General features: G+C 46.9%; 1 protein-coding gene across 1 annotated transcript in view; it reads left to right on the top strand.

Annotated features, from left to right (window-relative positions):
* The window catches only part of SPAG17 (sperm associated antigen 17), a 1,900,597-nt gene that overhangs the window by 348,693 nt on the left and 1,538,350 nt on the right, over positions 1–13,554 (top strand). The window lies entirely within an intron of this gene.

Genomic DNA, 13,554 nt, shown 5'->3' with positions numbered 1-13,554 from the left:
TTGAATGAGGTAAATGAAAGAATCCAATTTACCCACAACATACAGGAGGACAAATTATCTTTTTGGGATGTAATGATTGAAAACAAACAGGGGCAATTGGAAACGACAATCTTTACCAAAGCTACGGACAGAAACAATTTGTTACATTTTCAAAGCTTTCACCAACCGTCCTTAAAACAACACCTTCCGTACTCTCAGCTATTAAGAGTCAAGAGAATATCTTCATCTGAACAAATTTACAAGGAAAATTTCCCCAAACTCATTGACAAATTTCAGAAGCGAGGTTACCCCACGGCAATCCTCGAGGAAGCAAAAACTAAGGCATCTGTTATTCCCAGAACTACATTATTGAAAGAAAAGACCATCATCACTCAACAAGAGAGAACAGCATTTATTTCTAAATATTCAACTGAAAGTTATCAGATCAAAAAAATCATTCTTAAACACTGGCCATTACTTGCACTTGAAGAAGATTTCAAGGGTATTTTCTCTAGTCCACCCAGGTTTGCATACCAGCGATCCAGAAACATCAAAGAGATACTGAACACCAAAACTGAAAGAAAAACCACAGTTTACAAAGGTACATTGCCATGCCACAACTGTGGTAATTGCAATGCCATCATCAAAGGGAATCAAGTCAGACATCCTAGCCAAGGAACAGTGATCAAATTAAAAGTATCTGCCACCTGTGACAGTCGCAACGTAATTTACATGCTAAAATGCCCGTGTGGCTTGGCCTATGTTGGCAAGACCGAGCGAAAGATAAAAACCAGGTTGACTGAACACAAGAGTAACATTCGTACCAGGAACTCCAAAACTCCGTTGGCAGCACATTTTGAACTTCACAATCACACCCCCAGCCAACTACGATTCCTAGTGTTGGAACAACCCAGTATCCTACCGGGTAGAGACAACAGCCAGTACCTATTGAGACGAGAAATATACTGGATAGACCGTCTCACTACGACCCATCCGAAAGGATTAAATGATCGGATTGACTTTCATTGCTTCTTATAAGAAGACACGCCTTATTGCATCACAGTATTAGTTTCCAATCTGTACAATTGACATGTGTATTTCATTTTGACTGTTATTATTTTTTCTACATTTTCTATCGTGATGCTCACAATCAATTGTGTACATTTGCTCATTAATATTTCTAACATTATGAACGGTGTTTTTATAGAAGAACATTTACAGCACTCGTGCTTCATTGGCCAAGTATAGCTGCGCTTGTTGTCACTCTTTTACCCTTGGTTTACGAGTCTTCATTCTCAGTACACGGACATTTCTGACCCCGAGTAGTCTGTCTTTCACCCCCGTCGATCACATGATCGCATACGTCACACGTTAGTTTCACGTTAAAAATACACACGGTACTTCCGCATTCCATCCCGCCGACTACACACGGAGAGTGATATTGTAGCCAGTGCTCCGCACTGATACTGGTAAGTCACCGCCATTTGGGATACATTGTTGTCGGTACCCTTTCGGATCTCGAACGTTAGAATCTATCGTTTTTCACTTTGTTTACCCCTTTTTCAATGTACCGGGGTTGAGACCAGCCTTATAGATCTGGCGCCCGATGTTTTTTAACCCCTTTAGACTAATGTCTATGTTGATAGTTTACTCCGTTGTTTGACCTTCACTCGTCTCTACTTTCAGTTCACGAATCAGGTCCCTTGTCAGTTTACGGTCACAATCCATTGCTGTTATTTGCAAACCCGCCAACTCGACATATTGTGTGTATTGACTTCCACTCACTCTCGATAAATGCCCAGGGGTTACACGTGTACTATATTTATTTAAACCGGGTTACCATTCAGATTTATGTCTCGCATGATCAGATTAATGCTCTAGGGACATTGTATGAAATGTTTTGGAAATGTTTTGCATATGCACGTTCGCATACTAGATAGCGTATTAATATATGTGTATCACCTTTTCTTTTTGTCAACAGTACCATTAAATCCCCTGATGAAGGGCCCCAGCGCCCGAAATGCATTGGGAATTCATGGGGAATCGTGTTTGAACTAATTAACAAATGAAGATTGATGTATCTATTTCAACATGTGAATACAACATTTTGAATGAAGCCAAAATAATTTGATTTGTAATAAATTCACTTCAAATGCAGAACTTACCTCGCTGAAAATTTCTTTCACTGTGTGCATCCGGTGTCGCTACCCACGCCTGGGATAGCGCTACTCAGCATTTTACTTGGTCCTACAGTCCCTAAAGGATTACCGGATAGCACCAATCTAATGTCAAAGACCAGACTTTGAAATTTTAATAACTTAGGAGTGCGATAGTCCTAACACCATATCAGTTCATCATTCGCCTTGGGGCTAACCCAGGACTCCGCACCCACGTTACATTATGGATGAAGATGGTATCAACATCAATGATCAACCAACCGAAACCTTTAGATACACAGAAGATGATACACAAAGGATATACGCGCTAATTCAAGACACCGATGATTCCACTACGAATACAGGATCAAAGGAGAGTAACATCAGACAACTGCTATACATGTCCAAAAAAATTGTAAATCAAAAATTGCATGCAAGCACTTTAATAAAATATCATAAAGTACAGAGGATTCCGCGTGGACTTCGCATCTCTTTGAAATCCACACTATGCAAGAACAACTCTAAATTTACAGAGAAATGGCAAGCAATACTGAACAAATGTTCTTTGGATTTGATCCTTCTCATTATAGAAGAATTGGCTAAATTAATTCAAGATCTCAATAAAGAAACTGCTCAACTAAAAACAGAATTAAACCAAATGCTAACGACAGAGGAAATGGACGACATCATCAACGACATCAACAAACAGCTGGACATCTACACGAAAGAAATAAATGAACGGAAAGTCAGAAAATTCAAACGTGATTCTCTAGACTATAAGTTAGGAGAAGTATATACTTGGGCGGACATTTATGCTAAACGCAGACAACAAAGAACCAACACCAATAGATCAACGGATGAAACTTCATCCTCTGATGAATCACAACGGAAGAGATATCCACCCAACAAAACAACAACAGGTAAAACAACTGAGAGACCAACAACATCAAGAGAAGGACCAAGTACCACATCAAGTGAAGGACATAGCCACGAAACAACCGATCCTTTTTTAGAGAAAGGCCCAAGCATCCAAGAAGAACCCGGAGGGGCAAAGGGAAGAACACAAAAAGACATAGTGGCAAAAAACACGAGGAGTCAGAAAATTTAGTTATCAACTTGTCCAAATACAAAATCTCTACCAAGCAAGAACAAGTTTTACAAAAGGGTACCACGTTTGTTTCAACCTTCCACTCAAATTCATTAGATACCCAAGTTTGTATATACAAGTTCATGAGACTTTTACGTTTAAGACACTTTTTTTCGAATGTCATTCCTAAACCTTCTGAACCCACCAAAGACACACTCATGGGTTTACGTAACAAAAGCAAATTCACACCTCCCACCAGTCACAAAGTACTAGACGCTTATGAGAAGGTGATCTCTAAGGAAATTGAAGCCATATACAAAAAACCTTCATCCAAATCTACCAATATGTCAAAACAAGAGTATCAGGCTCTTAAGAAATTGGCAGAGACCACGGAGATAACTATTCGACAGGCAGACAAGGGCGGTGCCCTCGTCATCCTGGACACTGAATATTACGAACAACAATTGGATAATCATGTCAAGGACACTCAAATCTACCACAAAATTTCCAATGACCCCACTAAACAGTTCATTGCTACATTGACTACCATCATTGATAAAGCCATAAACTTTAACATCATTGGAACCAAGGAGAAAAATTAACCCATCAGTGCCGTACATATACATGATCCCCAAGGTTCATAAACATCCCACCCACCCACCCTGTCGGCCCATTGTTTCAACGGTCAATTCCATTCACGAACCGGTAGGAAGATATCTTGATAAACACCTGCAACCCATTGTACAAAAAATGTCCACATACATCAAGGACACTACGAATTTTCTGAACATTTTGAAGGAAGAGGTATTGATAAACACCAATGAAATATTACTCTGTACGATTGACGTACAATCCCTGTACACTTCTATTCCGCACAACTTAGGAACAGAAGCAGTGGCATCCTTTTTGGTAACATCTGATATGGAGGTAAATTTCACCATATTCCTCATGGAGTTACTTAACTTCACCTTATACCACAGTTACTTCCAATGGAACGATGAGTACTATATCCAATCTTCCGGTACCGCCATGGGAAATTGCGCCGCACCGGCGTACGCGAATCTTTTTATGTACAGGTACGAACTTGACCACATTTTGAGCAACCACTCATGGACTGACAACTTAATTCTATATAAAAGATATATAGATGATATTTTCATTTTGTGGAAAGGAACAAAGGAAAGCCTGATAAATGCCATCAAAAACTTGAATGAGGTAAATGAAAGAATCCAATTTACCCACAACATACAGGAGGACAAATTATCTTTTTTGGATGTAATGATTGAAAACAAACAGGGGCAATTGGAAACGACAATCTTTACCAAAGCTACGGACAGAAACAATTTGTTACATTTTCAAAGCTTTCACCAACCGTCCTTAAAACAACACCTTCCGTACTCTCAGCTATTAAGAGTCAAGAGAATATCTTCATCTGAACAAATTTACAAGGAAAATTTCCCCAAACTCATTGACAAATTTCAGAAGCGAGGTTACCCCACGGCAATCCTCGAGGAAGCAAAAACTAAGGCATCTGTTATTCCCAGAACTACATTATTGAAAGAAAAGACCATCATCACTCAACAAGAGAGAACAGCATTTATTTCTAAATATTCAACTGAAAGTTATCAGATCAAAAAAATCATTCTTAAACACTGGCCATTACTTGCACTTGAAGAAGATTTCAAGGGTATTTTCTCTAGTCCACCCAGGTTTGCATACCAGCGATCCAGAAACATCAAAGAGATACTGAACACCAAAACTGAAAGAAAAACCACAGTTTACAAAGGTACATTGCCATGCCACAACTGTGGTAATTGCAATGCCATCATCAAAGGGAATCAAGTCAGACATCCTAGCCAAGGAACAGTGATCAAATTAAAAGTATCTGCCACCTGTGACAGTCGCAACGTAATTTACATGCTAAAATGCCCGTGTGGCTTGGCCTATGTTGGCAAGACCGAGCGAAAGATAAAAACCAGGTTGACTGAACACAAGAGTAACATTCGTACCAGGAACTCCAAAACTCCGTTGGCAGCACATTTTGAACTTCACAATCACACCCCCAGCCAACTACGATTCCTAGTGTTGGAACAACCCAGTATCCTACCGGGTAGAGACAACAGCCAGTACCTATTGAGACGAGAAATATACTGGATAGACCGTCTCACTACGACCCATCCGAAAGGATTAAATGATCGGATTGACTTTCATTGCTTCTTATAAGAAGACACGCCTTATTGCATCACAGTATTAGTTTCCAATCTGTACAATTGACATGTGTATTTCATTTTGACTGTTATTATTTTTTCTACATTTTCTATCGTGATGCTCACAATCAATTGTGTACATTTGCTCATTAATATTTCTAACATTATGAACGGTGTTTTTATAGAAGAACATTTACAGCACTCGTGCTTCATTGGCCAAGTATAGCTGCGCTTGTTGTCACTCTTTTACCCTTGGTTTACGAGTCTTTCATTCTCAGTACACGGACATTTCTGACCCCGAGTAGTCTGTCTTTCACCCCCGTCGATCACATGATCGCATACGTCACACGTTAGTTTCACGTTAAAAATACACACGGTACTTCCGCATTCCATCCCGCCGACTACACACGGAGAGTGATATTGTAGCCAGTGCTCCGCACTGATACTGGTAAGTCACCGCCATTTGGGATACATTGTTGTCGGTACCCTTTCGGATCTCGAACGTTAGAATCTATCGTTTTTCACTTTGTTTACCCCTTTTTCAATGTACCGGGGTTGAGACCAGCCTTATAGATCTGGCGCCCGATGTTTTTTAACCCCTTTAGACTAATGTCTATGTTGATAGTTTACTCCGTTGTTTGACCTTCACTCGTCTCTACTTTCAGTTCACGAATCAGGTCCCTTGTCAGTTTACGGTCACAATCCATTGCTGTTATTTGCAAACCCGCCAACTCGACATATTGTGTGTATTGACTTCCACTCACTCTCGATAAATGCCCAGGGGTTACACGTGTACTATATTTATTTAAACCGGGTTACCATTCAGATTTATGTCTCGCATGATCAGATTAATGCTCTAGGGACATTGTATGAAATGTTTTGGAAATGTTTTGCATATGCACGTTCGCATACTAGATAGCGTATTAATATATGTGTATCACCTTTTCTTTTTGTCAACAGTACCATTAAATCCCCTGATGAAGGGCCCCAGCGCCCGAAATGCATTGGGAATTCATGGGGAATCGTGTTTGAACTAATTAACAAATGAAGATTGATGTATCTATTTCAACATGTGAATACAACATTTTGAATGAAGCCAAAATAATTTGATTTGTAATAAATTCACTTCAAATGCAGAACTTACCTCGCTGAAAATTTCTTTCACTGTGTGCATCCGGTGTCGCTACCCACGCCTGGGATAGCGCTACTCAGCATGACCCAGGCCATCCTCAGCCCGGCAGCAGAATGAGGTCTTCAAAAATGCCACGCTGCAGATTTCCAGTAAGTTTCTTTTCCCTTTGATGTGCCTTTGAGCCTCATGGAACCGCAAGAACTTACTGTTGGCTTACCACCAGAGGTCCATCCGTGGAGCGGTCTGTCTCCTGGGCCCCCATCAGCGGCCCAATACTGATGTCAATGCAAACCTCTACTGTAGCCCAGAGGTCCATCCGTGGCACGGTCTGTCTCCTCTAGACCCATCTCCGGCCCCATACTGATGTCAGTACAAACCTCTACTGCAACCCAGAAGTCCATGTGTGGCGCGGTCTGTCTCCTCGGGACCCATCACCGGCCCCATGCTGATGTCAGTGCAGACCTCGCCTCTATTGATGTCAGTGCAAACCTCTGGTCAGCCCAGAGGTCCGTCCGTGGCACGGTTAGTCTCCTTGGGACTCATCACCGGCCCCATACTGATGTCAGTGCAAACCAATACTGCAGCCCAGGGTCCATCCATGCTGTGGTCTGTCTCCTGGGGACCCATCACCAGCCCTATACTGTTGTCAGTGCAAACCTCTCCTGCAGCCCAGAGGTCCATCCGTGACATGGTCCGTCTCCTCTGAACCTATCACTGGCCCCATACTGATGTCAGTGCAAACCTCTCCTGCAGCCCAGAGGTCCATCTGTGACATGGTCTGTCTCGTCAGGACCCAGCACCGGCCCCATACTGATGCCAGTGCAAACCTCTCCTGCAGCCCAGAGGTCCATCCGTGACATGGTCTGTCTCCTCGGGACCCAGCACCGGCCCCATACTGATGTCAGTGCAGAGCTCTCAAGCAAGTCAGAGGTCCATCCGTGGCACGGTTTATCTCCTTGGGACTCATCACCGGCCCCATACTAATGTCAGTGCAAACCTCTACTGCAGCCCAGAGGTCCATCTGTGGTGCGGTCTTTCTCCTCGGGATCTATCACTGGCCCCATACTGATGTCGGTGCAGAGCTCTCCTGCAGCCCAGAGGTCCATCCCTGGCATGGTTTGTCTCCTTGGGCCTCATTACCCGCCCCGTACTGATTTCAGTACAAACCTCTACTGCAGCCCAGGGTCCATCCATGGCGTGGTCTGTCTTCTGGGGATCCATCAACGGCCCCATACTGATGTCCGTGCAAACCTCTACCACAGCCCAGAGGTCCATCGCGGTAGGAGAACCGGGAGACCCGCCTGAACACACCAGGGATTTAACCCCTCAAAACTTATCAACCGGACTAAAATGTTGAAACATAATATGTACAAAATGAAGAATTTGACAGAAAAGATATTTTTGTAAATAGCCTTGAAAAAGCCCTGGCGCAATTCGCCACTGGGGCGAAACACGTGTCGGCTGTTCACGCTTTTATCCACACTAATAAAGCAACGTTTCTATAAAACAAGGACTCCTTTTATTGCATTCAAACAACACAGGATTGAACCTAAGGACACTACGATGTAATGCCTAACACACTCATCATCCTTTTCAAACATTTTATTGCCCGGAAAACTCAATAGGTCCAGAGTTTTCTTGAGTGTGTTATCACTTCCAAAATTCGGTGAAAACTGATGTGGACTTGGACTCCCTTGTGGACCACTCCTCTCCTGTAGAAAACCATCGGTGGCGCTGTCCATCTCCCCGTAACCCATCACCGGCCCCATACTGATATCAGTGCAAACCTCTACTGAAGCCCAGAGGTCCATCCGGGGTACGGTCTGTCTAATCTGGACCCATCACCAGCCCCATACTGATGTCAGTGCAAACCCCTTCTGCAACCCAGAGGTCCATCCGTGGCGTGGTCTGTCTCCTCAAACCATCCATCACCAGCCCCAAACTGATGTCCGTGCAAACATCTACTGCAGCTCAGAGGTCCATCCGTGGCATGATCTGTCTCCTCTAGACCCATCTCCGGACCCATACTGACGTCAGTACAAAGCTCTGCTGCAGCCAAGAGGTCCATCCGTGGTATGGTCTGTCTCCTCGAGACCCATCACTGGCCCTGTTGGACTTGGCCCTTCTGGCAGGTTCACCCCTGAACTTTTTGCCTGGTGTTAATAAATAATTATAGTGATTTCTGGTCTTTGCGCACTTTGACACTGTGGCGCAGTGTAAAGTGCGTGCGCTCCCTGAGTGCGTGTGTGAGTTGACCTGCCCTCCCATAGGAATGCATGGGGAATGTCTGTGTCCCTGGTAGTTCCTGATGCGTGAGGCGTGCATTCTCAAGTTTGGTATGTACGAACTTGTGTGATTGAATGCTTCGCAATGATATATGTGGCATGTATGTGTCTAGTGTGGAAGTGCCACTTCTAGACATGGCTGTATGTGTGCTGTGAAGGTGCTGGCGTGTGATTGGCTGGAGCTGGCTAGGATGCCAGGCTCCATGAGTCATGATGGGTCTGCACGGTGGTGAGTGTGGAGATTAGCATGTCGATGGCTGGGGAGGAGTGCACCTGTGTCCTGAATGAGGCTGGGTTTCCCCCACACAATGCTGGCTCCACCCCCTGTAGTGCAACTGATGACCCAAGCCCTGCCAGTGAATAGAGAGGGTGGTTGAGCACATCAACAGAGCTCACAGACCAGCTGCGACTGGTTCTGCCCCCACCCTGCCCAAAGACAAAGGATTGACCTGTATAAAAATTGGGCTGTGTCCCCATAGAGGGTGTTCTCTTCCAGGATCCTGAAGGGGGCTGCTGCTGCTGGTGGGGCCCAGGAGGGACCGCCATGGGGGCTGTCTCCTGCCCTGTGCGCTGGCCCCTGCATGCTCCTCCTGATGCCCAGGACCTTCTGCTGTGCCTTTGTCTTTGCCCCATGGCTGTGGCTGCCCCTAGCGCCCCGTGTGCGCTTTAATTTACCTGCCTGGGGGAAGCGCTCCTGCCCTTTTTCTGCCCGAGTGCTTCGTGTGCACTTTATTCTTAATTGCGGGTGCCACCCCGTTCATTTGGTTGTTTGGCGAGTGCCCACCTCGCTGTTGTTGTTTTAATTAATCTCGAGGGTGCCCACCCCTCTTAAATGCCCCTGAGATTCACCGCCGCGGCCCGAGCTGTGTGAAGATGGCCGCCGGAAGGAGATGTCCAGCCTGCCGCCTGGTTGTGGGCCGGGCCGGGAGGACGTGGTTTCCGCTTCCCCCTGCCTTGGGGAAGCCATTGCCTGCCTTGCCGGTCTCCCATGTTGTGAGGGAGACCGGAGATGCTGCCCGCAGGAGAGAAGCCGGCCATGTCGTGGCCTCCCACGGCCCGGGGCTCCCAGGAGTGAGGGAGAGCCCCGGGGCCGCCAGCAATGCCGCACCAGTGTTTGAGGGGCTCCCGTGCAGAGGAGGGAGCCCCGGTGGAGGAGAGAGAGCCCGGAGCATCACAGGCTCCATTCCCAAGTCCCGGCCGCGAGATGGGGGGCTGGGTGAAGCATTGCATCTGGCACGGCGGGGCTCCCATGACGGAGGGAGAGCCCCGCAGCCGCCAGAGATTGCCCCTGCCTGCAAGTGCTGAAGAGATGCTGCGGAGAGGAGACGCCACCTCCCAACCAGCAGGTGAGTGCTGGCGTCCCTGCGGGTCACTCCTCAGCGTTTCCGCCGTTGTTGAGTCCACAGAGGCTCACAGGGGCCTTATTGTGTTTTGGAGCCCACGAGAGGCTCCTACCTATGCCCACATGTTTGGGGGGCATTACGGGAGGTAGAGCGGCCCCGGCTGGCAGCGGGCTGCTCCTCCCAGTTGGCCGCATTATTTACGAGACCCCAGAGGGGGGACTCCAACGATGGGCACGTGTCTTCTGTCCTGAGCCTAGAGGGCCCCCAAAGATGCCCCAAGTTGTCCTAGAGCCAGAGGGCTCCACCGTCGGGGCATTTATTCCTAAGGAGCTAGAGTGCTCCCAGGTGCACAGTATTTCAGAGCCAGATGGCTCCCAAGGATTGGCGCAGTCTTTGTCCAAAGGGCTAGTGAGAGCCCTGTCGCTGTGATCCTTTCCAGCTGCCCAGCAAGTAGTGGGCAGCTGTACCGTTTAGGTTAATTTCCTTTTAGGGACTTGTTCTTGGGACTCAGGAGTGGGCGCACTCCTTCAACCCTTCTTGGCCATCTCCAGCTGCGCAGCACTTTGTGCCAGCTGCAGCGTTTAGGCCCCCTGTTCTGTCCCTCAGCTGCCCGGCAAGTAGTGGGCAGCTGCTACTTTTAGGTTTTGGGTTTGGCACAGTGGCGCAACCTGGACCCTGGACTTTTGATGTACGTTCTGTGTTAATGGGATTTATGCGAAGTGTTCTTTGCTGCACCTCTGAATGTGTTGTAGATGCATCATGTGCCTTGTTCCTTACACCTCTGAATGTGTTGATTATGCATCATGTGTTCTCCTGTGCTGCACCTCTGAATGTGTTTTGATGCATCATGTGCCTTGTTCTTACACCGCTGAAAGTGTGTTTATGCATCATGTGTTTTGTCCCCAGGTCTATGACCCTACTTGAATTGTGATACTTAGGTGGTTGTTCTTGCTAGTACAGGTGGTGCTAATGAGGTCCTGGTTCCCTGCGTGACATGTTCCTAAGGTGGTTAGGATTGCGTAGGTGGTACTTAACCTTTACCAGTAGTTACTGGTTGCGTGCGTTATGTTCTATTTTTGTACTACAGTGATTCATATTCTATGTTCTAAGTGCTAATTCTACCTAGTGCTAAGTTCTAAAAGCGCTGATTCCTGACAGTGGTCCAGGTGGCCCTGTCCTGTACATATCCCCTGTAAATTCTGCCCGTGCCTGTTGGCACATTGTAAAGTGTGTGTTCTTATCTAATGTGTTTTGGTATAATACAAAGGCTATTTTTATATATAACCTTGTGTGGAGTTTCCTTTGTGGTGGGCCTTGGGTGTTGTTGCTGGGGTGCGTGCGCAAATACTTAACTCACATCACCTCCAAGTTTAGCCTTGCTGCTCGCGCCACGTTACCTAGAGGGTGAGCAGGGGTTATCTTGGCGTGTAACTCCCTTGCCCTGACTTAGGAGTGGTGGTCTCTGACTGACTTTGGCGCAAGCCCTGGCCAGCCAGGGATCCCATTTCTAACAGGCCCCATATTGATGTCAGTGCAAACCTCTGGCCAGCCCAGTGGTATGTCCGTGGCACGGTCCGTCTCTTCGGGACCCATCACCGGCCCCATACTGCTGTTATTGCAAACATCTACTGCAGCCCTGAGGTCCATCCGTGATGCGATCCATCTCCTCGGGACCCGTCACCGGCCACATACTGATGTCCAAGCAAACCTCTACTGCAGCCCAGAGGTCCATCCGTGGCACGGTCTGTCTCCCGGAGACCCATCACCGGCCCCATACTGATGTCAGTGCAAACCTCTACTGCAGCCCAGAGGTTCATCCGTGGCACGGTCTGTATCCTCGAGACCCATCACCGGCCCCATACTGATGTCCATGCAAACCTCTTCTGCAGCCCAGAGGTCCATCCGTGACACGGTCTGTCTCCTGGAGACCCATCACTGGCCCCATACTGATGTCCATGGAAACCTCTACTGCAGCCCAGAGGTTCATCCGTGGCACGGTCTGTCTCCTCAGGACCCATCAGTTTCTTTTTGAAAGAGGTTATTGTAGTTTTGAAATGTGATTCGGTGGCTTGTATATCGATGATAATTGCGTCCGAGAGACGTTTGGCGGTTTTGATTATGAGGACCAGCCAGTCTCTTGTGCAGTGCCATGCTATCTGTGCCCAGTCCATCCTGAAGGTGACATCATCCAGGAAGATCCTGCGCGCGTTGGCGACTAGCAGGCCTTTAGGTGCGCTGTTGGTTTGTAGGTATTGTGTTAGGATCACTCCATGTAGGATGGTCCGGATCTTGTTCCTTTTCTTTCCTGTGAGTGCGTCCCAGTCGGTGGTTTGAGCTATGGTCTGGGCGATGTTGATGTCCAGTGTGAATGGAGGATCTGCGAGGAGTTGGCTGATCTCAATTTCAGAGAATGTGAGGCCCGGGTTTTCGGCCATGTTCTGAATATTTTCTCTCACAGCTGTGCGCTGCCGAGGACGTGTTATAATCAAAAAGAGAGAGAGAAGAACTAGAGAGGCTAGTCCGATTCCCCAGGTTATATGTTATCAATCAATGAGGACTAGCTCTGATTTAGAGTGTTTGTATGTCTGTGGGGGGTTGGGAACCCATTTGGTTTTTTGAAGGCCCTTACCCACCAACCTAGTTGGTGGCATGCTTCATCATCGGGCCCCACCCGAGGCACCGAGTGTACCTCAGGTGTGCTTCGACGCCAGATTACTGCAGAGCGGGGTTTTTTTGGTTCGTGAGGGTGCTGTGATTGTGCTCTGAGTGAGGTTTAAAATACTGTTCTTAGGGTCCCAAAGACTGCTTTAATGTTGGGCCCCAAGCAGTAAATAAAAACAAAGGCTGTCGTACGTGCACGGCAGGCTTATGGCCACCGTCGTCCTGTGCGGTCAACTAGTTTCAGCCATGCCTTTTCTTCTACTGGCTTTCGTCAGGACCTTTTATGTGTGGGCTGTTACAGGGGTTTATAAATGTTTGTCATTGCCCTGTGGGTGAAGCACACGCTAAGCTTATACATGCAAGAGGTGTTTCCTCTCGGGTCGTACCTGTGAGGGATAAAGGAGACAGACAAAACATACAGGTAAGGGCTTTTTCCCTCACACGTACAACCCGAGAGGAAACACCTCTTGCATGTATAAGCACCTTAGCGTGTGCTTCACACACAGTATTTTAAACCTCACTCAGAGCACAATCACAGCACCCTCACGAACCAAAAAAACCCCCGCTCTGCAGTAATCTGGCGTCGAAGCACACCTGAGGTACATCGGTGCCTCGGGTGGGGCCCGATGATGAAGCATGCCACCGACTAGGTTGGTGGGTGAGGGCCTTCATTAAAAAACAAATGGTTTCCCAACCCCCCACAG

Source organism: Lissotriton vulgaris, chromosome 8, assembly GCF_964263255.1.
Source record: "Lissotriton vulgaris chromosome 8, aLisVul1.2, whole genome shotgun sequence".
Lineage (NCBI taxonomy): Eukaryota > Metazoa > Chordata > Amphibia > Caudata > Salamandridae > Lissotriton > Lissotriton vulgaris.
The sequence above is the reverse complement of the archived record's forward strand: the minus strand, read 5'-3'. Positions and strand labels throughout refer to the sequence as shown.